Source organism: Corvus hawaiiensis, chromosome 7, assembly GCF_020740725.1.
Source record: "Corvus hawaiiensis isolate bCorHaw1 chromosome 7, bCorHaw1.pri.cur, whole genome shotgun sequence".
NCBI lineage: Eukaryota > Metazoa > Chordata > Aves > Passeriformes > Corvidae > Corvus > Corvus hawaiiensis.
Genome location: NC_063219.1, coordinates 4,554,065 through 4,579,638, shown reverse-complemented (window position 1 = coordinate 4,579,638; position 25,574 = coordinate 4,554,065). Strand labels below are relative to the sequence as shown.

General features: G+C 43.8%; 1 long non-coding RNA gene across 1 annotated transcript; it reads right to left on the bottom strand.

Annotated features, from left to right (window-relative positions):
- Positions 1 to 605: 605 nt before the first annotated feature.
- Positions 606 to 22,046, bottom strand: LOC125328832. Its single transcript, XR_007204892.1, has 2 exons — positions 21,959 to 22,046; positions 606 to 888 (listed from the first exon to the last, which is right to left on the bottom strand). It is a non-coding gene; the product is annotated as an uncharacterized LOC125328832 (long non-coding RNA).
- Between the last annotated feature and the right edge of the window lie 3,528 nt (positions 22,047 to 25,574).

Below are 25,574 nucleotides of genomic sequence, written 5' to 3'. Positions count from 1 at the left end.
AGGTTGCAGGGACGTGGGCAAGCAGCTCCTTCGCCCCCCGAACCTGGAAACAGGACCAAGGAAAACCCAGCCAAGCCTCTGGGGTATCCCCCTCACCTTTTTCTCCCGGTATTACCCTCAACCCACCCCAGCCAGGGCCATTTCAATGGAATGTTGGGACATCTTTTGTTTCCTAATTGCCCCATTTGTCTCTCAGGCAATGCTGCCCCGCCCCTGCATTGTCCTTCTTCCAGGTAGCAGGTGGATGAAAAATTCACTGAAAAAACCAAACCCAGAACAACTACTTTTGAAGCAAGCTAAGATAATGACATGGGTTATTAAACCTCACACTTGAGGATATGAGATGACTGGCAGAGCAGACTCTGGATGGTTTTGTTTCCTCCCCACCTCCACTGTCCCTGGTCATCATGGCTATGCACTGGTGCCAAGGGCCAGTTTGAGGGCAGTGTCACCTCACTCTGGAGCAGTGCACCTTATGAGAAAGACAAGGGCAAGCAGGGACCAAGACACACCCCAGCTCTGTCTCCATGTTCCAGACTTCTGGGATTCTTAGCAGACCTGGGTTTCCTGAAATCTCAGTCAGAGTCCTGGTGTTGGAGATGATATGAAATGTAAAATTTTTTAATGTAACTTTAGTCAGTTTTCACAGAACTGACTAATGTTTCACATGAACTAGGCTGGAAAAGACCTTTGAGATCATCAAGTCCAATCTATGTGTGCCTTTGCCTCAGGGGAAGGGAATGGAAGTTTCTTTCTAGGACATTGTTCCACCAGGTGAGGCCTGATGAGCTTAACATCTCAACAGATTGGGAGTAGCACAGAAGATACACAGAAGATAATGACCATCAGCTCCAAACATCACCCCTGGCATGGTCGGAGACACCTGGTCTGGGAAAAGAGAGATAAGAATTAGGACCTAATTAGCATCGAAGGCAAAAAAATCCATATCCAATAGGAAACCAAATACTAAGAACTGCATAACTTGGGACCAAGGAACATTGAACCAATGAATCCCTATGGGGTTTGACTGTATAAGTATCTGAAAAATCTAGTAAAATCCATGGATCATGGAATGATTTTCTCTGCACACCCGAGCTATGTGTGGATGAAAAGATTTCTGTTGCACATCCTGGCCAGAATGAAGTGAAAGGAATGAGATAGATTTGTCTTTACAAACAAACTGTGGGTTTGCTGATAGGTAAAGCTAGATACTGAGAGGTGAAAGAAATAATGGGAAGAACCATAAATTCCATAGGAAAAGGAAAACGGGGGGGTATACATTAGAAGGAGGTCTGTATTAAGTGATTTGGGAAGTCTGTACCTCTCAAGTACCTCAGCCAATAGGGAAAGAGAGATGGAAATGCGGCTGGGAAATAGGGATAAAAAAGGAGGCTGTGTCCTCTAACAATTTGAGACACCCCAGGGGAATGCCCCATGGCCTCTCCCTTTGTTGGAATAAAGTAACAGGACTCCTCTGTCTCCTTTTTGGACATAAGCCTCTGGTGTTTGTGGATTAATTTTCCTGACAAAAGTAATGCCTTGATTCCCTAACACTAAAAATGTTGTTGGAGGGTTTTTGTTTTTCCCATAATTTTGGTGACAGTGGCAAGGCGATGCTTCTACCTGGAGTGAGTTCCATATGCTTTACTGTCAAGAATCATCTTGAACAGGACCTTGAAATTAAGGGGTGACTCTTCCTGTGTGAACATTAGGAGTCATTAGCGAGTCCACATTAGCTGGAATGGTCTTGACCAAATTAATGTTCTTCCCAGACAGCACTTCACCTTGCTGTATAGTTGGATATGCTCCTTCCTTTCCTCATCCTGCACAGGCATATAGGCCCTGATGTGCTCCAGAAGCAGCCATGCACAGATCAAGGATCAGCTGTGACTTTGCTACCAAGAGCAGAGAGGTGACAGTGGTGAGAACTTTTGGAAAATCTCATTGTGGAGCTTCTATATTCTAACCTCCTTGTCTCTGAAATAGAACGAGGAGTTCACATTTTTAAAATATTGCTTAATAAGTGGGTAGACATCAATTCTTATTCCACTAAAGATGTAACTCCAGCAGAAGAAAACAGCAAACTGTTCATTAGCTGTTAGAGGTATGATTAGTTGCTTCCTGGAGAAATCAATAAATTTGTTTTCTTGCACATTGGCACACTTTCCTCTTACCTTCTACTCTTCTTCCCCAGATAGTTAAGACTGTTTAAGGGCAATTTCTGTCACCCAAGTATATCACTGCCCTTTGCTGGCATGAGCTGATAAGCCCTCTGCAGCACATAATGCAATAGCTTATTTTTGCAAAATTCAGAGAACCACCACTCCACTGTGGGTTACCTGTATAAAGAGGGCATTATCTATAGCATCATTTAATTGTTCAAAGCAAAGAGGAAAGCAGTGGAAATAAAAAAACAAGGGAAAAGATAAACTGTAGATAAGCTTATGTTTTCTTTTCTGAACAATAGATGAGAGACCTGATGTAACAACGACATCAGCATTTATTGTATCTCTGGCCCAAAAGCTGCCTGATAAATTCTACCTAATTTCAGACTTGGTTTAGAACAAAGTAGCAATCTCTTCTGAACCTCTTATATGCCCATTTTAATTGTAAAGCTATAAAGGGGTTTTATTTTTTTATGATTTGCCTTTTAACGTCCTCCAGCATTGTGCCTTTGCTCATCCATTAGTTCCAGTGTGGGCTGACATGCTGCAGTCCAGGTCTCTTAATACTGACAGGCAGCCTCAGTGAGTGGTTGGAGAGGCATGAGCTCTGGTGTGAACTGTCACACCTGTGTGGCAGAGTGTGCACAGCTTTGCTCAGCAGGTCCCACTGATCAATAGGCTTTCCGTAGCAGAACCCTTCAGCCCATACCTCCAAAGATACAGCCTAGAGTGGGAATTTATGTACCTTGTGTAATGTGCATGCCTTGAACTGAGTCCTGCCCTAAGTAAAGCTGCTAGACACTGTCCTCATAAGAACTCAATATTGTCTAATAAAAAGAGCTGCAGTTTTATCTTGTCTTTATTTCATTACAAGTACTTGCAGCAAGTATTTTTAGACCATTTCCATACTTTGTTATAAATTTTGGCTATTAACTCTTGTAATGTATTTTCTTAAATTTTTTTGACTTTCACATTTATATGACCTACATATTTGGATTAATATTGTGATTTCAGCCAACAATTCTTAAGCAAACCCTGTGTTTTTTTTGTGAGCCTTGCACATCAATTCCCAGATTCAGAAGCCAAGTAACTTTGAGTGTTGTAGCATAAGTGACAAAACCCTAAAGTCCCAGAAGCTTCCAGTTTGGCATCCAGCTGCTTTTTTCTGATTTTCTGTGAGATACCCCACCAGGAGCCCTAGTCTGAGCAGAGACCAAAGGAGGAACTTCCCTGGGAGCAGAAGTACCAACTCACCATAGTGCTGACTTACTTCAGGGAAAGGACAGTGATTTGGCTGCCTAACAGTGTCCTCAAGACTGGGAAATCCAGGGACAAAAATTAAGAGTCCACTGGAATGAACCAATGAATTATGGTCTTTGTAAACTCCAAGCCTGAAGGCTGGTTGTTGGCATGGTTGTGTTAGACATCTCCAAAGAGTTGCTGTCTAAAAAGTAAAACAATATGTTCTCCTTCCCCCTACTCCCACGCAGTCACCAAATACTTTCACAGAGGATTCTTCAACACTGGGGAAAAAGTAGAATACAAAGATGAACCCTTTCAAGGTCTCTGTTAATGTTCCAGGGACTGAGCTATATCCCAGGAGATGGAGCTGTCTGTCTTATACAAGAGCTGCAATGCCTGCTGGAAAAGCACACGTACCCAAGAACATGTTCATTATGATTCTATTAAGCTCTTCATTGATATGCTTAAAGATAAGGACAGACTCAGCCTAATCATGATCTCTCTCCCTTTCTTCCCTTCATCCTACATTTCAACAGCCTTGTGGCCAGGTCTCAAGTGAAAATATATCTCTAGAAAACACTTTGCTTCCTCTCATTGTGCCACTGGTTAATATTCATAGCAAATGGAGATGCAGTTTGAAATCATTTAGGCTGTTATACCATCATCAGTGGTGGCTATTTTAGACTGGATATTAGGAAAAATTTCTTCACTGAAAGGATTATCAAGCCCTGGCATAGTGTTGCTGTAACCACCTCTGGAGGGATTTAAAAGCTGTGTCGATGTGGCACCTGGGGATGTGGTTTAGTGGTGGACTTGGCAATGCTGGGGGAATGGTTGGACTTGATGGCCTTAGAGGTTTTCTGCAACCTAAATGATTCTATGTTTCTATGACAGTAAAATGGCACATGGTTGAGAACAGGAAAGTTTCTCTTTTGTAACATGGGACTTTGGTCCCGAAGTTCAGGAAGATAAGGACAACTCACTACGTACCTCTGTGTCTTGTGTGCATTTATAAGTGGAATCACTGGCGTGGCATTTCTGATGGAAGTCTTTGGCTATGTACAGGTAAGGAATGGACAGGATGAGGCCTCAGCTTTGGGGGATGCAGTTTTGCTTCTGGCTGAAGCTTTGTGTGTTTTCTGAGGCAGTTACTTCTATAATAACCAAGTCGCACCCAACTGAAATCTCCCTGTACCTTAGCAACCATCTTCCCTTCCTGGAAATGATGGATTAAGTAATCTGTGTTGTAGTGCTGCTGGCTAGAAGGTTGTAAATTGCATGCATGTGCTTCCAGAAATATGAGATCCCACAGTGGCTTTTAAAGAACTGCTGCAACAGTGATGCTGCTGAAAGGTGCCCCTCGCAGGGGGTACGCACTGAAGCGCAGCCCGTGCTCAGACAGGCCCATGCATCACGGGGGGATGAGCACAGCGCCCACCAGCAGCCACTTCCCTTCAGGGGCTGCTGAGCCCAGGAAAATAGCTCTTCCCAACATGTTTTGTGGTAGCTTGGCATGTAACTGCACATGAGCTATTGCTGAGGTGATTGCAGAAAACCAAGAGCCATTTAGAAACAAAATGAGAATGAAACAAATCATAGAAGCAAAGCAGATTCAAAAGGATGCCTCTGTCCCTCAGCCCTGGCAACCCTGTGGATTGGGTCAGTAGCTGGTGTTGTTTTTCATCTTTGAAGCAGGTGATGCCAGTTTGTACTAGGTCAGATACTCACATCAGCAAAGCAACAGGAGTCACAATGCTAGAGCAGCAAACACACTATTATCATCTTCAGCAGTGACTTAGTGGGACCTTGGCAACACCTGCCTGCCAAGGAATGGGCTGTGGCTCTGAGTCTGTGCCTTGTGCTGATGCTGGCTTTCTCTGGCAGTAAAAGTGATGTTTGTTACCTCCTGGTTGTTGTTATCTGAGTAATTTTTGGGGCCGCACTATCCAGTCAGTGCCGTGAGAAGGGTTTCAGTGACTTTAACAGGCTTGGTGGTTTCGTGATTTTGTTTTGTTTCAGTGTTGTGGCTAAAGCAAAGCTTTGCAAACTCTTGTACTGATACAACTCAGCTTGGGGGTACAGGGATGGGTGTACCATGTCCTCCACTGGCCTGATGCCAGGAAGAGACCAAATTATTGATTTGTGCCCAAAGGGAAAGTACAAAACCTGTCTCGCCCTGTAAGCCTGGCTCCTCAGATGGCAGTGGCTGCAGGTTGCCTTGCATTAGCCCCCATGAAAATGCTTGCATTTGAAATGAACTCCTCTTTCATAGTCTCCCATTTGAGTTGGTTATTCATGGCTGTATCATATTATATCCTTCTGCTTGGTCTCCTGTGTGCTAAACACCATGTATTTCCCACCTGCTCAGAGTTCACAGAGTAGCTAGGACCAAATTCATGTTTCAGAGGGAAAGGCAGCAGAAATCCAAAAGTGCATTTACAAGGTGGGATGTGATTGCACTCCTCTTGAGCTGATGGAACTGCATCTGAGAGTTGCTCATCTCAAATAGAGCCAATTTTGGAGCAATGATTCTGATTTTGCTGGAGAAGGTGTTTAGGACTGACAGCTGTAGCACTGTTAGCTGTGTGACAGCAAGGGGAAAAGTCCCCTCCTACCATTTATTTCTGAAGAAAGTGCTGCAGGGCTCTTCAGAAATGAAAAATAAACTAGTAGCTTTAGCAGAGATTGGCTCCAGTCTAGCTCACAGTCACTCTGAAGTTGTTTGTAACCAAGCTGCAGCTTAGGGAAGGCAGTAGGATCTGGACTAATGGGAAAAGGAGGTAATTGCATACTCTGGGGATTGGTACCATCGTTGCTTTCTGCTCAGGAACTTGAGGTTGAACCTCACCTCTCCCCTTGAGAATGGCTCTGCTGGGAAGCAAGAGCTCCTGATGGAGGCTGAGCGAGGTTTGCTGCACGCTGGCTGTCAGCTCTCCCCCGCCCCCTCCTGCCCCGTCAGTCCCGTGAGGAAAAGCCAAGCAGCCTGGCAAATGCCGATTTTGCAATACAGCCCAGAAGGGGTTGGAGGAGTCCAAGAGATTCCCCGGTTGCATGAGCACGGGGAGCGTGGCACCTACCCCACTGACCAGCTACTGCTGCTGCCCTGTGCCTGGCTGCTCTCCACAGTCACTCCCTGCTCCATCCAACCCAGAGAAGCTGCCTGAGCACTGCTAGAGGAGAAGTGACAAAACTGCAATCCAAATGTGTCTCTTTCAAGCTCTCTGAATGACAGAGAACACCTGACACACTGTGTTGGGGAACGCTGGCTTTTTCTTGCTGTACTCTTGACAGGGGCATTAAAATGTATTTATATAACAGCTGGGGATGGCTTGCCCTGAGGAGTGAACTTAATTCTTAGTCTGCCAGGCACTCCTTTGTGAGTGACAGTGATTTGTCCCCTGTGTGTTCGTTCTCCTTTTTGCCCTCTTGCTTTCCCCTTGCATTTTATAGAACTGCATTTGACAGTCTAATTTCATATAACTAATAACATTATGTAGTGAAATGAGCTCAAATGTCCATTTATCTCTCCAATGCTGAATTATTTGGTAAACACTCTTTTTCCCATATCTCCTCTTGAGCTTTTGCCATGGTTCAGTTTTCTGATCTCCCCTTACAACAAACATTTTGATGAGACAAGTGCTCCCACATCTATCTTCCATGTGACTAAGCCAGGGAAGTGCTTTATACAGCCAAGAGAGGCCCTTTGGTGACAGGATGCAGTGAGTAACTAAACAAAAAGCTAACCTGAAACTGGCTATTTTAATTCCTCCAGTAAAATGCTTGACAGCACATCTGAACCCTTCCCCTCATCTTGACATTGAAACAAAATGAGTGCAGAAATCCCAGCTCTGCGAAAATCAGGGAGAGTGTCTGTGTTGACTTTGACAGGCATCAGGCTTTGCTCCTAAAGCTTCTGGGTTTTGCCATTCCCCCTTGATCTTCAGCCACAGAGATCTGTGCTGTTTTGCCCAGCTGAGAGGAACCTTTCACGTAGAGAGGACTTGGGTACACATTTTACAGCCCCCTCTGAGGGGGCTGGTGGGGGCAGCTGTGGAAATGCAGAGCTGCAGGTCAGCACAGGACATGGGACAAATGACATCTCTGGGTGCCTAATTAGAGGGATTTCCTTAGTAGGACTCACCCCAGGTTTTGCAGCTGATGATATATATTGCTGTGAGTGCACAGAAGCTGCAATCACCCACAGAAGTGTCCAGTGGGTCTTGTCACAGCTTCCTAAAAAGTTTTTGCCATTGGCCACCAAAATACCTTGGGGCAATCCAAGGTTTTTCCACTGGGTAAATCTATTGGGAGAATCTTTGGAGCAGGCATCTACATCTCCTGGGTGTTGGTTGGAAAAGGGGCAAAGAAGAGCCTATGTACCATCATCAACTTTTTTTTTCTATTCCTGATCTTTGAAACCTTTGTTATCCCCTTATTGTCCTCTTTGGACATCCCATCCACATCCCCTGTTCCTACAAGGAAGAATCAGATGAGGGTCACTTTTAAAGAAGCAAAGTTCCCAGACCTGTTTCAAAGCTAATGCTTTTTAAATACTTTTTTTCCCCCTGAATATTGGCTTTTTCCATCATGTTACACCTATGAATAATGTGGTTTAATCAAAGCTCTCATTGAATTCTTTTTTAGCCAGGTGCAACACACCCCTCTGATTGAAAACTGCACCTTTTACAGTGGGACCCTGGCCCCTGGCCTCATCTTTTCCCATCCATGGGTCAGCGTTGGTTTCTGATGTAAGCATCGACTTTTGTGACAAAATAAATTCTCAATTAAGGGAAGGATGAGGGGCAGACACAGCTCAGAGCTGGCAGCTTCCCATACCTCATCTATTCAACAGAGCCGTGCAAATGAATCTGCTTATTACCTGCTTTGCAGAATATTACAGCACTTCCTCCCAAAATGGGAGAAACTGATGTTTTCCTACTCATTACCTGTGCTCCCACATCCCATGAGGGAATGTGACAGGCAAGGCTGGTGGCAGAGCAGCAGATCTTAACCTCTGCACATACACTTACATAGCTGTATCCTAGATAACATGTATGGACAATGTGAGTCAGCCCTAGGATAGCATCCAGCACATAATAATGCAAGTTAAGTGTGGAGGTAGCTCCCCCAGGCAGTGCAAAACTGCTTGCTCTCCGCCTTGGCCTTTGCTCTTTGTCCATGTGGGCTGAGACGCCTGCTCCTGGTGAATTTCAGGATAGAAAGGAGAAGACTCCCTCCATTTATGGTGAAGAAGCAGAATGCTTGAGACAATAAATGAGTATGGACAAAACAGTGGCTCAGTGACATATTTTGACTCAGCCTTTGGAGTGCTGGATGTGGCTTTTAGATCCTTCAGCTTGTGTTCTGCCTTTCCTGTTCCTTACTAGGCCATGAAAACAGAAACCAAGCCAGGAACTGTGATTTCCCTTCAGGATATAGGAGGAGGGAGAACATCACATCGGTATCAAGTGTGCACTCCTCAGTCTCTCAGCTCATATGGAGTGCAAACTCAGTTCTGAAGAAGCTAGAAAAGTATTAAATATTTTATTTTTAATAAGAAATGTGGTCGTGTGGAGTAGTTAAAAAGATGGCATGTGCTAGACTGTGAAGGAGTTGCTTTCTGATGTTTCCACTGACATTAGTTCTTCTGGCTGGCCTCAAAACCACACTTGATATACCCTAAATTACCAGAACTGAGCTTCAAAACCGAACAAAGCTGCAGATATATTTTTTTTCTCCATTTTAACATTCTCTACAAAGTTGACTCAATGGGTTTTTTCCTCTCATATTCATTAATATACATTTTCTATGCTTAATTTAGAAATGACCACAGTCCTTGATCACCTTCTTGTTTACATTTTGATGTTGTACTCAGAGCAAAGGGACCCCTCTTGTACTTCTTCTCCCTCCTCCACTCTCCAAGCTTTGTCACTCTCCTTTGGGACCTCTTTTCAAAAGATCAAGAGGAGAGAAAAGGCTTCAGATGCCATAAATATTGCAGGAACCAGTGCTCATCAGAGAATGGCCTCCTTTAAGATCAATATGTCTTCCTGAGGGGGCATTCAGTCCTTCAAAGTAAATAAGCTGGGAACATTAATTCAAATGCTTTTATACTAAATACATATACATGAATTAGATTGTGTGGCTGTGATAAATAAGCCTTATATAAGTAAGGTTTAAAGCAAACCACACATGCAAAAAAAAAGCAAATTCTGCAAATTTGCAAGGAATGAACCGATGCCTGCTGCCGATCTTGTGACGACCGAGATAATTTTGTTAAAGGGCTAAAAGGAAGTTCTCTTCACCTTTGTGAATAGATTGATCTAGGCAATCAGAATCTTTTCCTGAGAGGAGGAGTGCCATTATGCTGATGTGTAAGTCAAGATATATTGCAAAATGTGCTGAATCTACATTTTGCAGTCTGTCATTGCCTGGGTTTGGAAATGTGGTGGTTTTTTATGGGGGGAGAGAGACAGAGACAGGGTTACCTCCATCACAAGTAGGGAAGGTGAAAGCAGTGTGTCTTGATTTCTTTCTTTGAAAGGCATTGAAAACTGGGTCAGACTGCTGTCAGGTGTTTTGAGTGGGTTTGTAACCTGTCATCCTCTTGGAAAGGGGCAAGTGGCAGAGCTGTCACTGCCCTGCAGTGAGAGCAGGAGCCTGCCGAAGGTGTGGCTTGTACTGGAGGTGGGGAATACCCGCCTCATCTTTCATGCTTCTGATACCAGCTTCCCTCCTTTCAGTGCCACAGGGTACCAGGACAAATGAAATATACTGGAGTAGGGAACCATGGAAATTGAGGCTAATTGGGATGGTCTTGAATGAACTATTTTGGTCTGTTCATGTTCAGGATAGCCCCTCTCCCTCAGTGAAATCAGAATCTCCTGCAACCCTGGAGAAGGTAAGTGTTCATAAGAACATTTGAGTCTCTCGGTTATTAGATCTGGACAATAGTTCCAGGGAAACCCTTCCCTTACAAAGTGTAACAAGGCAGAGAAGATAGAAAAAGAAAAATTGTTAGGAGCATAGGAGAGAAAATGTTGCTAATTTTGACACATTTGAAAAACATATCAGAATAACCAAGTGGAAGAAAGGGTAAGGAGAAAGAATCTAAATGAGTAAGGGAATTAGCACAAAAATATCCTTGTGGCAATTTTTTCATGTCTGGCACAGCTGGACATTTGAAAGAATCTCTTCATACGTTAGAAAACAGGCTGGCTGCTGGCTATAGCCTAGGGCAAGGTGGGTGGTTGTGTTTTCTTCTTTTACACTGCTGTGGTGTGGGCCTTTTTTGTACTTGGACAACTGGAGAATTTCCTCTTAACCCATAAGGTCTCTAACTCAGCAGGATAGAAAAAATCAGAGACTTCATCATGATTTTGCCAAACCTCGTGATTGTGCCAGGCATTGGGACAGCAAAAACATGTCAGAGTGTTGCAGACATGATAAAGTACCAGCACCTTGATGTCTGTTGCTGCCTGTTTTGAGCTTCCCCTCCCCCCTCCCAAAGACATGTGCTCTGAGTTCCTTTGTTCCAAGCGCGGGCAAAGCCAAATGTAACTCAGACTCTTCAGCAGTGTCTGATTGGCCGCTCACCCCGGGTCCGCCCCCAGTTATCCCCTTTCCCCTTCTCCGAATAAAAGATGGTCGAGGGGAGGCAAATGCCCTCTCTCAGCTCAGCTACCTTCCTGTAAACATCTCTGGTCGTCTGTCTCATTTGAAGGCTTCTAACTGCAGGGAATTGAGCGAGCAGGGAGCTATATTTCTCCCTCTTTGCTTCTGCTGATGGCATTTGCTCTGCAGCTGATTCAGGTACCGATTTTAGAGCTACTAAAGTGCTGGATTGCCCGTGCTACCTCTCAAGGCTGCTCGAGGCTTTCTAAGGCATTGAAATACAAGCACCAGCCGGTATAAAGCTGAAAAGATACCTTCCACAGATGTCAATGAAAGTAGGTACATTTTCATCCTTTAAAAGTTTAGACTGTCTAAATAGTTGACCAGTTAGCTTTTATACACTACTTAATTCCTTTTCTGCCAGGTGCTCATGTCCCGAGTCTCTGATCTGGGGTGGTGGTGAGTTGAGAGGATTTATATCACAGTAGGATGTGTTGAGCTGCTTAGACACCAGGACTTTTTTTGGAGCAGAGTTTCCTTCTGAATCACAGAGTCTTCATCCAGCAGCCCCAGGTGCTGTGAGTGAGATTTGTGAGGAGACCACCCTCAGGACTGTGTTCAGGGCAGGCAGTAGGAGAGAGCTTTGTGAGATGAGAGGCAGAGAAGGCAGCTGAAAGGTTGCAGCTGAGAGGCAGTCTTGCTAGTCTCCGTGCTCTTGACGTTGAAGGATGAACGCCATCGTTTTATTGCAGAAGGACAAGGTTGCAAATAATGTTGGCAAATGACATTGCCTGCTCACAGGTCCTGAGGCACCCCCAGTTAGCCACTGAAAGGGAGTTTCCATTCATCTTACTCTTTACCTTTAAACTAATGGGCTGAAATCTCCAAGCAGTTTCTTCTGATCTTTTGAGCTTGGGGTCATAATGGTCTGAAAGGAAGACTAAGTGAGTGCAAAAGTATCAGCCAGGAGGGCCAGTTTTCTTGTGGGCAGCTTGGTCCTGACATTCAATAGATACAATTTAAAGGAATGTCATACAGGATGGATGGAGAACCACATGGTAAACCCAGCAAGTCTGGTAAGGCTGCTGTGAGTTATTCTCTGACCTTGGGTAGCTCCACAATATTTATGTTCATTTTTTTCATGGCCTTCCATCTCACAGATTCATCTTTGCTGATGTTATAGGGATAATAAAGACTCCTGAGACATTTCTCAGGATCTCTGATACAAAATGTACAAAATCCTCAACATTACCCCCATTTGACACTGTTAGAATTTGTCTTTTTGTTTAGGACTCTGCTCATTCGTGTTCCTCTCAAAGTGTTTGATAATGTATTCCTCTAAAGAGTGTAAAAACAGCCATGTGTGCAAAATATGTGGAGCATCAATTAAGACTAAAATCAGTATGAATGCATATATTTTAATCAATATTTGTAGCATTGTAAATAATTGGAAGGTGATGTTTAACTAGAATTTGGACTTACTGGATGGACAAATTTTCCACATATATAGATGGGAGGTTACTTCCTGAATGTATATTATTCTCCTTCAAATGCACTTTGACAGGAATCAGAATTAAACAGAAACATCTAAACAACCTGGAAGGGAGGTGCCTCCAGCACAACATATTGTGCATGGAAATGGGAGTATCTCCTTGAACAGTGCAGCATAATTTGTCCTTTCATTACCTCTAGCTCTAGAGCCCGAGTCATTGTTTCACTTCAGAGAAAAAAGTCTCGATTGCTGCAATTCAACCCCTTCTTCCCAAATCAAATTCCGATTCAAAGTTTCCTGTAGGCAGTGCAAAGACTCTCATTGACTTCTTTTGAATCAGACTTTAGTCCTTTTAAGCAGAGAGAAATGCAGGTACAACCTCTCCATCTCACTCTTCACCTATTTTTTCTCTGGGCATCTGTAGGTTCTTTGCTGGTGTGAATTTTCCTTTCTAAATGAGGGATTCCCTGTGCTCCATACCATATGGAAGATATGTCCATATGGTCAGTGTCAACACGGAAAGTCAACTCTCTACCCGAGGAATGGACTAATGTAATAAAAACCACCTGTCTAGAAGTTGTGGAACAGGTTAGGGTGAGCTGTGCTCAACTGATTTAATTTGCTGTAAAAATCTGTTCCTCAGGCTTAGCAGAGCAGTGCCAGTCAGAGAGCACACCAGCCCACTGGAGTTATGCAAAATGAGGCTTTGGTGTACCTGAGAGCTTGATGAGAACAGGGCAAATACCCACCTGGGTTAGCTCTGTGCAATGCTTCCCTCAAAACAGCTTTGTCTTCTACAATTCGGGATTTCCAAACTCTAGGGAGCTGGGCTCACCAAACCCTCTGAGGCCATGTGAGTTAGGTTGCTGCTCCACAAACCTGGGAAATAAATACAACAAAGGCTTTCTGGAACTTCTCATTCTGTTGTAGTTCTGGTTTATTTCATTTGCCTCCTGCCACATCTAAAGGTGGGGAAGATATGAGGCAAGCAGTATGAAAGGGTAGCTCCAGAGAGGGCTGAGGGGGGTGAACAAGCAGAAGCTGACACTAAAAAAGGTCAGCTGTTTAAATGGCTTGATTTAATCAAGGCACGTGTCAGGCTGCATGCCCCCAGAGGAGATTCCTTGTGTGCGTTTATGAACTCTGGGAAAGGGGCCAACTTAGCCCTAATTACATTTTATTTAATCAGTTATTTAAATACTGAACTGTTTTCTTGGCTCTCTTCCCTGTCAAGATCACATCTTTATACTCTTGACCTTTTTATTCTATGCAAGAGGCTCTCTGTTTGGTTTGGACTAAGGTAAGTCAGCTGCACTTAGCTTGTTTTTACATCACCTCTTTTCTTGGAAGACAGAAAGCCCAAGGTTATTTATTTCCCAGGTTTTCAATATGAAGGAAATACAAAAGTTAATTTTTTCCATTTTCACTATGCAAACTCAAGAAGACCCTCTGGAATAAGGGGAAGTATATTTAATAATGTAACATAAGTAGACTTCTAGACAATACCAGGAACGTTTTGTAGTTTTGCTTTGAGAAATGTTTGTAGAAAAACAAAGCTCAGCTATCTTGAACAGATCTATTATTCCTCTTTTCTAAAGCTTCATTTTCTGTAAAAAAATGACAGGAGTACAGGGAAATTAACTCTCTGAGACAAGTATGCAGTGTGTTTGCTATGAATCATGAGTTCCCTTGAAATTCCACAGGATTTGGACATACATTGGTTGAGGAACAGAAGACTAAAATGATGCTCATGCCTTTCTGTGTTGGTTTTGTACGGCCAGGTTTTTGGTAGTGGGCGGCCACAGAGGTGGCTTCCATGAGAAGCTGCTGGAAGCTTCCACCGTGTCCAGCAGAGCCAATCCCTGGTGGCTCTGAAGATGGACATGCCACTGGCCAAGGCTGGGCCAATTACAGATGATGGTAACGCCTCTGGGAAAACATATTTAAGAAGAAAATCCAAACAAAGTGGGGCACAGTTTTTTCTTTTAGTCACAGAAGAGGACGAGGTGAGAACATGTGAGGGAAACAACATGGAGACACCAAGCTCAGTGGAGAAGGAGGAGGAGGAGGCACTCCAGGCGCTGGAGCCGAGATTCCTCTGCAGGCCGTGGTGAAGACCATGGTGAAGCAGCTGTGCCCCTGCAGCCTGTGGGGGTCCATGGGGGATGCAGAGATCCACCTGCAGCCTGTGGGGGAGGTGCCCATGCTGGAGCAAGTGGATGCCCGGAGGAGGCTGTGCTCCAGTGGGAGACCCGATGGAGAGAGGGACTGGAGCAGCTTGTCCTTGGAGGACTGCACGCCATGGAAGAGTGACCCACACCACAGCAGTTTTGGGAGGACTGTTTGCCTGTGGGAGGAATTCACATTGCAGCAGGTTTGGCAGGACTGCTGCTCGTGAGAGTGGACCCATGCTGGAGAAGTTCATGGAGAACTGTCTCCCGTGGGAGAAACCCCACAGTGTAGCAGGGAAAGGACTCCTCTCCCTGAGCAATGGAAGAAAACCTCGGGTGACAAACTGACCACAAACCCCATGCCCTGTGTCCCTGCACTGTCGGTGGGAAGGAGGGAGCAGTTGGGGAAGAAAAGGTGTTTTTAAGGGCTTATTTTACATCTCATTATCTTCCTCAGATTTTATTAGTAATAAAATCACTTTGTACATCTAAGCTGAGCCTGTTTTTCCCCTGAAGTGTTTTCTCCGGGTCCTTACCTCATGAACCTTTAGTTTAATTTTTTTTCCTCTCCTCTGCCCAGCTGTGGCAGGGCAGGGTGAGTGAGCGACTTTCGTGGGTGCCTGGTGTTTGGCCAGTGTCAAGCCACGACACTTTCCCACCTCTCAGTTTGGAACAGTTCTCCTTTCTGAAGAGCTCATATCACAGGAACCCACCTGCTGGGGGATAGAGATCTGCATGTCTCCCTTTGTAAGAGGGAGACAGCCATATCACAGTTATTGTAATTTCCTCGGATCCTTTCTAAGTATTTCAGTTACTTCTCAAGAGCTTAGAAAACAATTTAATTACAGATGTGGATTTAACACAAATAAGATGTTACCGAAGAGCAGTTTCTGGATTTTGAGGAACATGCTGGCCCTCCAATTAATCTTGGAGCTAGACTCTGGCTTCCCAAGTGGACGTAGCAGTTTTAGCAGCAGTATTTTACTCATTTGCCTTGACTGGGAGCAGCTCTTCTGGCTTTCTCCTTTTAATTTGAAAGGAGCGTCCTCACATTTCAGCCCCTGAACTGCCCTCTCTTAGAAAGATCTCTGCCTTCTCACCTCCACTATTGTGTGTTTACGGCTACAGAAATTTTGAAAATAGGGTTGTCACAAAAAGTGCCATTGATGCAGTGGAAACCTTTCTGATTGGACCCTGCTCCCTCTCTCCCTGTTTCCCTCTCTGCACAGATCAGGGGTCAGGCTATTCTCTGTGATGGGCACAGTTCAGATTGCCATGCTTCAGCTTTGAGCTCCTGCCTGGACTCAGCACATCCTGTGTATTTAATGATCCCCTCTGGAATGCTGGCAAGATGTTGAGGGGCTGGTTTTGTCTTTGCTCTTGTAGCAGGATGGGTTTCTGCTTGCTCAGGAGCAGGAGCACAGGTCAGATGTGCACCGAGGTGATGTACATGCTGAGAAATACCCAGGCTTTCAAAGATGCTTTCAAAGCATCACCATTTTACTGTTGGGACACTGATGTGCTTCTGGTGCAAATTCTGCTTTCTCCCTAGTCCTCCTCTTGTGCATCCAGGAGTGTCATTTCAAGGGAAGCTAATGTTTCTGCAGTGCTGGTAAAGGGGAGGCCTATAATTCTTTGGCACCAAGTGCATCTATCCTCTCACCCTTACACAGCTCATTTGCTCTCTGGTCCAGAGGGGACAGGCAGACTGAATTTTAAATGGAAAACAGGCACCCAAATTTGCTTGGCACATCTTGGCTTTAGGAGGAACATTTGATAAAAAAGGCAACTTGTGTTGAAGAGGTCCCTGGGCAGGGCAGAGAAATATTGGTAAAAATCATGTGCTTTTGAAAAAAACAGAATTCCCCCTCTGCTGTGTATTTCCCTTCAATGCCTGTCTCCCAGAGGGAAACCGCTCCGCATATCTGAGATTGCGAGAGCCTAAATGAGTAAGATGTCCCTTTCCCTCTTGATAAGGTACGGCAGGCTCCAGGATTAGTTATGCATCTGATTGTGTCTCTAATAAACTAAATGTAATTAAAAAATAGAGCAGGGCCATTGCATTTTAACAGCTTGAAGCTTTCCCTGTGGAAGGATCATCAAGCAGTGAAAGAATATGAAGATTCAGCTCCCCAGCACCTGCTGGGCAGACTCTGTCAAGATTAACAGCATCTCACCAGGTTATTAAAGTGAACAGGAATACTTTGGGGGCTCTGTGGGTAGTTATGGTATCACGTTTTATTATCTTCCACTGAAATGAAATTACTTATTGCAATTGCTTGTCAGTCACAGACCAACAAATCTGACAAAGGAAAGCTTTTGTGCTGCTAATGGGGAGCAGGCACAGAAGGGAGTGGATGGACTGAGCAAAATTCTGCTCTGATTCTTCTAGGGGAAAGTAGAGGAAATATAACCAGAGAGGGAGGGAGAGAAAGGGCTTCTATCTTGTACAGTGCCCTGAGACAAACAATTCTGGCCAAATGACCTACACTGAGTGAGCATCTTTAAGAGCTGTGAAGGGAATGAGCAGGTGATCCAGGGTGGTGTGTTAGGCTGGGTGGAAGTGACTGCTTTATGGGCAGCGTATCAGACACAGCAGCTCAGCAGTTTCTTGATAACATCAACTATTATAGCTCTTGGAGGCACTGCTGAGGTTTCATGCCTGGGGTCCAGCAGTCAGCAGGAGGTGTGAGCGTTGCACAGTGCAAAGATCCGAGTCAGACAAGAAAATTATCTGTTTGGGTTGTTTGCTTTTGGGCAGTGCAGCCTTTTCTGTTAGACTTAAAGGAGGAATATCAGCACCTGGGAATAAGGGTGCTGGGAGCAAAGGGCACAGGAAGGGATGCCTGCAGGTGTTTGGAAGTGAACATTGCCGTATGCTCATTGGTATATGCAGATATGCTCGTTTGAGAGCAGCTCTGGAAGCGCAGGTGGCAGGACCCAGCAATCAGGGGTGCATAACCTGTCTGGTGGAGGGATGACCTGTGCTCACTTTACTGTGGGCAGGCAGCAGTTCCAGCCTATGAGGAGAGCAGAGCTGGCTGCAGCTGTTGAGGCAGGGGTTGGCTTTTCCATCTTAAGAGGATCTCTCAGCTTTGCAGTAGCAGAAGGCAAAGGGCTCAAGGTGTAATTAAAATGGAAGCGTGCCACAGACAAGGCAACCAACCCCAGTGTTTGCCATTTGACATGGAATTATATATGTCCACCAAGTAACCATGTTACTCAGCTGTTTGAAAACCCTTTAGTAAGCCCCATTAGTATTCACTGTAGAGGTCACTATAGGTTCCTAACAGAGGAAAAAGAAAAAAAGACAGGTCCAATCTCAGAATCTCCAAGTAAAAGGATGGCTTTGAAAGGACTTTGTCTCATGTGCAGCCACAGCCAGCCTCAGGCAACAGGAATGGGAAAGACTGGATGAACAATCAAATCATCCCCTATTTCCTCAGACTTTATGCTGTTTTCTGACATTCACAGTTCCAGTTTCCAACTCAGGAGAGTTTTATTTCCTTTTGCATCCACGATGCTGTTATTTCTTCACTTACGGAATAGCTGTATTTTGTAGCATCTGCAACCTTCTGCAGTATTTGAAGTAGGTAACTTCCTTCATGTATTCTGAACTTGTTACTTCCTGTCTTCGTTTGATACTACCTCACTGCTGCTTGAGAAGAGACTGTGAACAGCTGCTGTTCATGCTCTGACTTGTTCTACTCACAAAATGCTGACTCGGGGACCAGTTAAGCCAAACCGGTTATGAGAAAAGCTTGGAAAATAGCAGGTCCTAGCTTCACCAGGGGAATAGAGGTAAACCATGGCAGTGAACATCACAGGTCATGTTGGAAGTCCCACACCACAGAGCTCACCAGCCCCGATGGCTCATCTGTGCCACAGTTGAGGGATACAATCCTGTATTTACACAAGTGTAAATGTACTAGAACTTGTTACAGAACCAAGTATGTTCAGCTCTTTAATTATTGTTTTGTCTACTGTATCTGGTTTCCTAGAGCATGAATCCCTGTCTTGAGATAGTTTTTGTTATGTAATTGGTGTTAACGATTAGTGCTTAGCGTTAATTAAACAGATTGGTTTTCATTCTCAGACGTTTCACTTAAGATGCCTTCAGGCTACTAGACTGGGAGGGTTTTTTTTTTTTACTCATGTCTTCATTAGTGCTCATGTCTCTTTTATCTGCAGATGAGGATTCTGTTCTTCCTTTGTACGGCAACATCAACCAGCGTACTATCAGCTTTCCCTCCTTTCAACCGTAACTAAGCTCCAGTACTTTATTAGAGACATAAAGGATGCCTAGTGATACAATTACAGCTTATACCTTTTGTTATTTTGGTTCCTGTCCTCCTGGCTGCTTTTTGAATCATGAATGATAGATAGTATGATATTTACATACCAATTTTGCAACTAAATTTTAATACTAGCTGCATGCCGTGTACTGGTGTTTTCAGCTGAGCTCTAGAGTTTAACAATATCATTTCCTCTTTTATTCTATGAGAAAGCTTCTAAATGTGGACTGATAACAACTGCAAATTTTGTTAACAGTAAAGGCAGGAGGAGTCACTGGCAGTGTTTGGACATCATGTATAACACAAAGTGGAAAATGTCACTTAATAACTACTATTTTTCTACTCTCTCGTGTGAGCTACAGTAAACCATTGGGAAAGCCATCCAGTCTTCACACGCAGAGAAGGTGAATCTATTACCTTCCTGTGTTCCTGTGGTTAATTGCCTTCATCACTGGAAATGTGAATCCTATTTTGCATTAGAGCCTGTGCATTTTCAGATTTTGGTCCCTGAATCCTGTAATTTTTCTGCCTCATCTATGTAAAGTGCCCTAACCTAATGGAAATCTTCACTTCCATAAAGATAATTACAGATGCCCAAGTGTTATGTCTATTTTGAATTTCAAAATGGAAGTGATTAAAACTCTGGTAATCATTAGTGAGAAGGATTAAACCATTCTAGATTTCCAGGGGTTTAGAAGGTGGGATGCTTCTGTAACAAGTTAATCAATACCCTTCCCTAAGAGGCAGGAGTGGGTTTGTGGGTCTTTGATCAGAAGATCTGACCGAATGAGCAGGGTCAGGCAGATTTTTGTGCACCAATGCTGGTTAGTGTGAAAGAAGTGCCATACTTTTCCAGGAAGGGAGACTTTTGTTATTGCTGCTTGTTATCTTCATTTCCTACCTGTTTTTGGATTACAGATGATAAAGTTTGATGAGTCATTTTGCACTGGGTAAAGTATATAGCAATATGGACATTTTCTGAATGACAGGTATCCTCCTTTCTGACATGATCTGATCTCCAGAGTATTGACTTTTCAACTGTACTGTGCCTGCCATTTAGAGTAACGGGCTAAGTTCTCTCTTAAAAGCTTGGGTGGGACTGAGAGTGTAGAAAAGGGTCCAGATTTTCTTGGCACTTGGCAGCAACAACTGTCTTCAGAGTTCCCCAGCTGACACCCAATACCCCAAAAAAGTGCCTTAGGTCTTGAGGCTCAGAAGTTAATGGGGAAGGAACAATATAAAAGCAGCAAAAAAGTATAACCTTGCCTTGGTTTTCTCAATATCAGGTGACAAGAGGCTCCCAAGAAAAAAATAAAAGAGCTGGCAAAATACTCCTGAATGCCACTGTCCAGCCATTTTCAAAAAATAAAGAATTCTCCTCGGCATGGCATACTTGTAAGTGCTTCATATTCTCTTGGATGCTTGTAAATCCTGTAACTAATTATTCCAGTCCTTTACTGTTCATTTAAGCATATTATCTAACACAAATTACAATCTTCTCTTTTTAATTTCAGCCCTGCTGTGACACACACACATTGGTCACAGAGTGAGATTCTGCTAAACACTTGTGTTGACTTGTAGCTGTTTTGTCAGTTTGAACCTTCTTTTTAACATCTCCTTGTGCTTCTGGTCCTGACCTCTTTGAGGAGATCATACCAGTCATGCGTTAAATGTTGGGTTTGGTTTTGTGTACATGGAACAAACTACAAGGCAGGATTACAATTTCACCTGTCTCACTAATGCCAGTCTTTATGTTCGTTCCATCGTTCTTCCATTAGCAAACAAAGGTGTGATATAGTAAAACAGTGAAAGAGTGAGGCTGAGGTTCTGGTCCTCGCTCTGCCCAAACACTGTATCCAGGGCAGTCTTCACCATCGCATCCAGCACCAGGGGCCTTTTCCAAGGCTCAGTTGAGTCAGCTGAGAGCATTGATTTAAAATGATGAATTGACTTTTCACTGCTCATGTGGGCAAGGTGATTCATCTGCTTTGCAAAATAAAGTCCTCTAGATGGAGGAAATGGTCAGGAGACATAATCCCATCCTGATTCCCCAGTATATCTTTCCTTATTTGAAAAGATTTATATTATTTTTTAAAAATATAATTTGTCTCAGAAATGAAATTGTAACCAAATACATTGTGATACAGATTTCAAGGCTCATTTCCTTGGTGGATAATCTTAAATCTCTACTGGTCTAGTCTTTTAACACTTTCAGAGTCAGTAAATTACAATTTGGTGACAGCAGTTTTTGCTCAAGTATTTTTCCCTCTGTAAGGTGTTCTCCTAACAAGGGGTCTGCAATAATATTATAATTGTGTAGTATTTTAAACTGACTCTTTAAATGTGCTTTACCTCATATTAAAGTAAGTTGATATAAACAGTGTTCTTTCAAATGCTGCTTAAAAGGACATATTTAAAGCTCCTAGAAGCACATCTGGCTTATTCTTCCCTACCTAATCAGATTAAGTGTAATTTACAGTGCCTTTCTGTAAAGGAAAGTAGAAGACAGTTTTCCTTAATTTAAGAGGAGCCTGGAGCAGTATTTAAAAAAATTAATTAGAAGTTGTTCACTTTAGAGGAGCCAGCCTGAAGCATAGATCCTCCTACATGGGTTTACATTTCTAAAGCCTGCCTGGGAGAGAAGCATGCACTTCTTCAGAATGCTCCCATCCAGCTCCTTCACTCTGGCAGCTTATTGGGTTTGGCAGAGCAGCCCAGAAGAGCAGTGAGGGACCGGCCTTGACTGGGAACACTGCAGAGTTACTGGCTTGATATTTATTATAAGACTCCACCCGATCTTCTGTCTTGGATCAGGAAATTTCATTTGGGAAAGTGTGAGCATTTGTAGATAAGCCTCTTTAATGCCAAATATTGTGTGGGGCTTCAGGTGGTTGTTGTACAGTCAGAGCAAGTGCACAGCAGGTCAGGCAGAGTGGAGAGGAAAAGGCCAGACTGCAGAACAAGGTGAGCTGCACATACCTGAAAATCCAGAGGGAATTTGAGAGCCTGCATTTCTCGTCTCAGTGCTTTTGGACAAGGGCAGAGGATTTGCTCTCACTGCTTTGAGTAGTGCCTGTCTGTCTCCCTGAAGGTAATGAGGAAACGCTGCTATCCTGTCAGCTGAGCATTTGCTGGCCAGAAAAAAGGGAAGTAAAACAAGATTTCCTAAGAGTACAAAAGGAAATACTGCTCTTGCAGGCAGCAGGTGGTGGTTAAGAAACACAGCCTACTCTTTTTATAGGACTTGGTGCTCTTTACTTGCCTAAAGATTTTTTTTCATTTCTTTTTTAATCTTTTTTTACTTTTCCTTTTTGCAGAGTGAGGCTGTGCAGTTGAGAATGTGTGACATCTTATTGCTGAGCATGAGGGGACAAAAGCTGTGTCTGGGCTATGTTTTCAAGCAGACAATGCAAAGAATGGATGAAATAGGTGCTCCATCAAAACTCTGTTGGTCTAGTGGGGGATCCTGCATGGATGGAAGAGAGCAAAGTAAGGGCCAAAGAAGTCAAGCAGCTTTGAAATTGCTCCATATTCCTCTTCTTGTTCCTGAGACTGGAGATACTGCATTTACACCAAATGGTATTCTCTCTAAAGGAAAACTAAATGGGGCATGAAGAGCAATTCAAGTCCCTGGGGAAATACAAGGAAACTAAATCAGATTGAGCATGTCAAAACCATCCCAGGTGATAGAGTTATGGAAGAACAAGGAAAGACGTAGACAAATATGGGAAGGAAAAAGAGGTGCTGAGTGCTTTGAAGCCTCCTGCATCAATCCAGCTGGGACTAAGGGCATCCTGACCTTCCCAGGAAGCTGCTCAAGAGATTTGTCCTCAGAGTCTTCAAAAACCAAAGCTGAAAAATACCTAGAGAATAAAAATGAGGGCTGAGTTATTCTGACTGTATACTAAATGATGCTCCTAGCCCAGAATTTGGTGAAAACACAGATGCTACATTCCACTGTGGGAAACTGTGTTGAGTTCTTTTAAAAATAGATGGTTTAGAACAAATTAAGTCAACTGAGGCAACCTTGTATCTGAGAACCATTTATTAGTAATGAAAAACCACCACCACAACAAAAAGAAGTTGGCCCTGCTAAAGAGGGCTAGAAAAAACAGAGAAGGAGGAAGGAAAATGGAAAAGGAATGGGAGGAGAAAGAGGGAGGGAGAGGGGAGACAGAGAGAGGAAAAACAAGCATTACCAACTGCAGCATGGGGAGTGCCATCAATGTTCACGTGGTGGGGTGGTTTGCTCCATGCTGCCTGCTGGGGATCCTGTGCAGCTCTTGGAGAGGCGTGGCTCCACAGGCACGGCTCCCATGGTGATGGGTGACCGGACATGTGGTGAGTGAGTGGGCGCTCAGGCAGGAGGTCCAGAACCTTGGACATGGTGGGGATCATGGCAGTGGGCTGGATCAGAGGCAAGCAGGGCTAGACACAGGTGGCTTGGGCAGGGATGCAGGGGTGAAGCCGCAAGGCAGCGGTCAGGGACACAGGGAGGCAGGGCAGGTGCGAGGGCGAGCAAGAGCCAGCAAGGGCAGCAGAGCCAAAAGGCCAGGCTGGAACCAGGGCAAAAAGGACAAAACACAGGCTAAGGGCCAGGGCAAAGCAGCCCCAAAAGACAAGGCTCCAAAAAGCCTCAGTCACCAATCCCCAAAGCCAAAAAACAAATCCCAGTAAGCCCCCAGAGCTTGTGGCGCAGTTACTTTTTATACCCCCTGGCTCCTCCCAAAGTCCACCTGCCGGCAGGAGACCATTGGCCCAGTCCAACCTTCCATGGCAGTCCATTTGTGGAGACCTTTCACCATCTGATTGGAGGAACTCTCTGGAGGGTACAGTGTCTTTGGTGTTCCCCTGCTGACTGCCTATCCCATTTGAGATGTGAAATGGTTGCCGGGCAAAGTCTCCCCAGAAACGGGGCCTTCTCCCATCTTCTACTTGAGTCCTGCAAGTGGCACATGTGCAACCCCTCCTCCACAATCAGTGTTGAGACAAATCAAAACTAAATTGGCGTCTCATAGCAGATTAAATATTTTCTGGTAACTGAGGGAACGAGATGTTACATGATGTTACACTGTCCATGGTCATGTGAGAGTGAGAACTATCAGGTCAAGCAAACCCAGCCAAAACATTGCTCAACCCTTTGCTATCATTTCTGGTTTACAAAAAGGACTATTTTGTGATGCAGCCAAGAACCTCAGTTAATGACTTCCTTCTCATTAGCTGTTTGCAGATACAGAACTGAGATCACCATCATTTGTAGCCATGACTGGAAGCAAATGGAACTAAACAACTGTAAGAAATGAATTTTCAGTGAATTGTGTCCCCTTTTACTGAAGTGTCTCAAGATCTATATATCTTTAAAGTACCACTTCTTTTGTGGTCTTTGCACTCGTGCAGATTTTCTAACAGAGCTATCTTTATTATTTTTCAGAAAAAATGTTTTCTGGAGAGTGCCATGGAAACCCAAGACCCAATAAAGGGAGTAAGAGATACAGAAAATAGATGAAAATAGTGGGGGAAGACCATCCTAAGGAAATCCTGAAGTATCCCAAGGGACATTATTAATGGTATCTTATGGAGAGACAAATGCCAGGAAGAAAAAGCAGCTAGTGTCTCCTTGGGAAGCTACTTAGAGATGATATTTTGAAGAAGATTGCCTGTAATTGAAAGAGACATGAAGAGAATGAGCATGAAAAAGGAGCACCCTGTAGGTGTAACCAAGCAGGTGTAAAATGAAGGTGGCAAATCTCCCAGTCTCTCCTCAGTTTCCTCCAGCTGCAAATCAGTTACACGATAAATTGTTTAGAAGGGAATTACAGACACGATGAATTAAAGCCAAAGTAACAAAGACTAGAAACACAATTCATGGGACACAAAATGAATCAAAATACATCTGACTCCTGCTGTGTGAAGATCAAGATCTGTCATCTAATTACACACCCTGTAATATGGATAAGGGATGGTACTGGAGGTGACTCCCCAAGTTTTTAGCCTGGTGTCTGTGTTCAGAGCTGGCTGCAACCTGGTAATCATCTCTTGCAGCCAAGTCCATCTATGAGTATATGTGGGATAGATAATGTTTTCTTTTCAATATATATTTGAATAAATTATATTAACTATTCTTGGAATAGGAGGGGATTCACAGAAAAGAGAATTCATTTAGCCTGAACTGCAGTGACAGTCCACAGCTTTTACAGCTCACTTTCTCTTGCGTGGCTCTAGACATTTTATGAGCAAACCTTCTCCAGAGTCACCAAAAGGAAAGTGAAAAATAATTTTAAGCAGTTACGTTTGGAAAACAAATAAACAAAAGAATAAATTGAAGTAAGGCAGGGGAAGCTCTTCAGTTCCTGAGCAGTGTTGGCTGTTGTTTCTATTCAAACTTGGGGCAAGAGAAGCTCAAAATCCAGGGAAGAAAAGATTGGTTTTGTCTGTTCAGGACACAGCATGCAAAAGGTACAAGAAAGGCAGAGAATATATATGATCCCTGCAGGATAAAGGTCTTGTCTTGGTCAACATTTACTCTCTGGATGAAGGAGATGAAATCATCCTAAATGTACACAGTGCTGTTTCTCTTCTTTAAGCTCTTTACCTG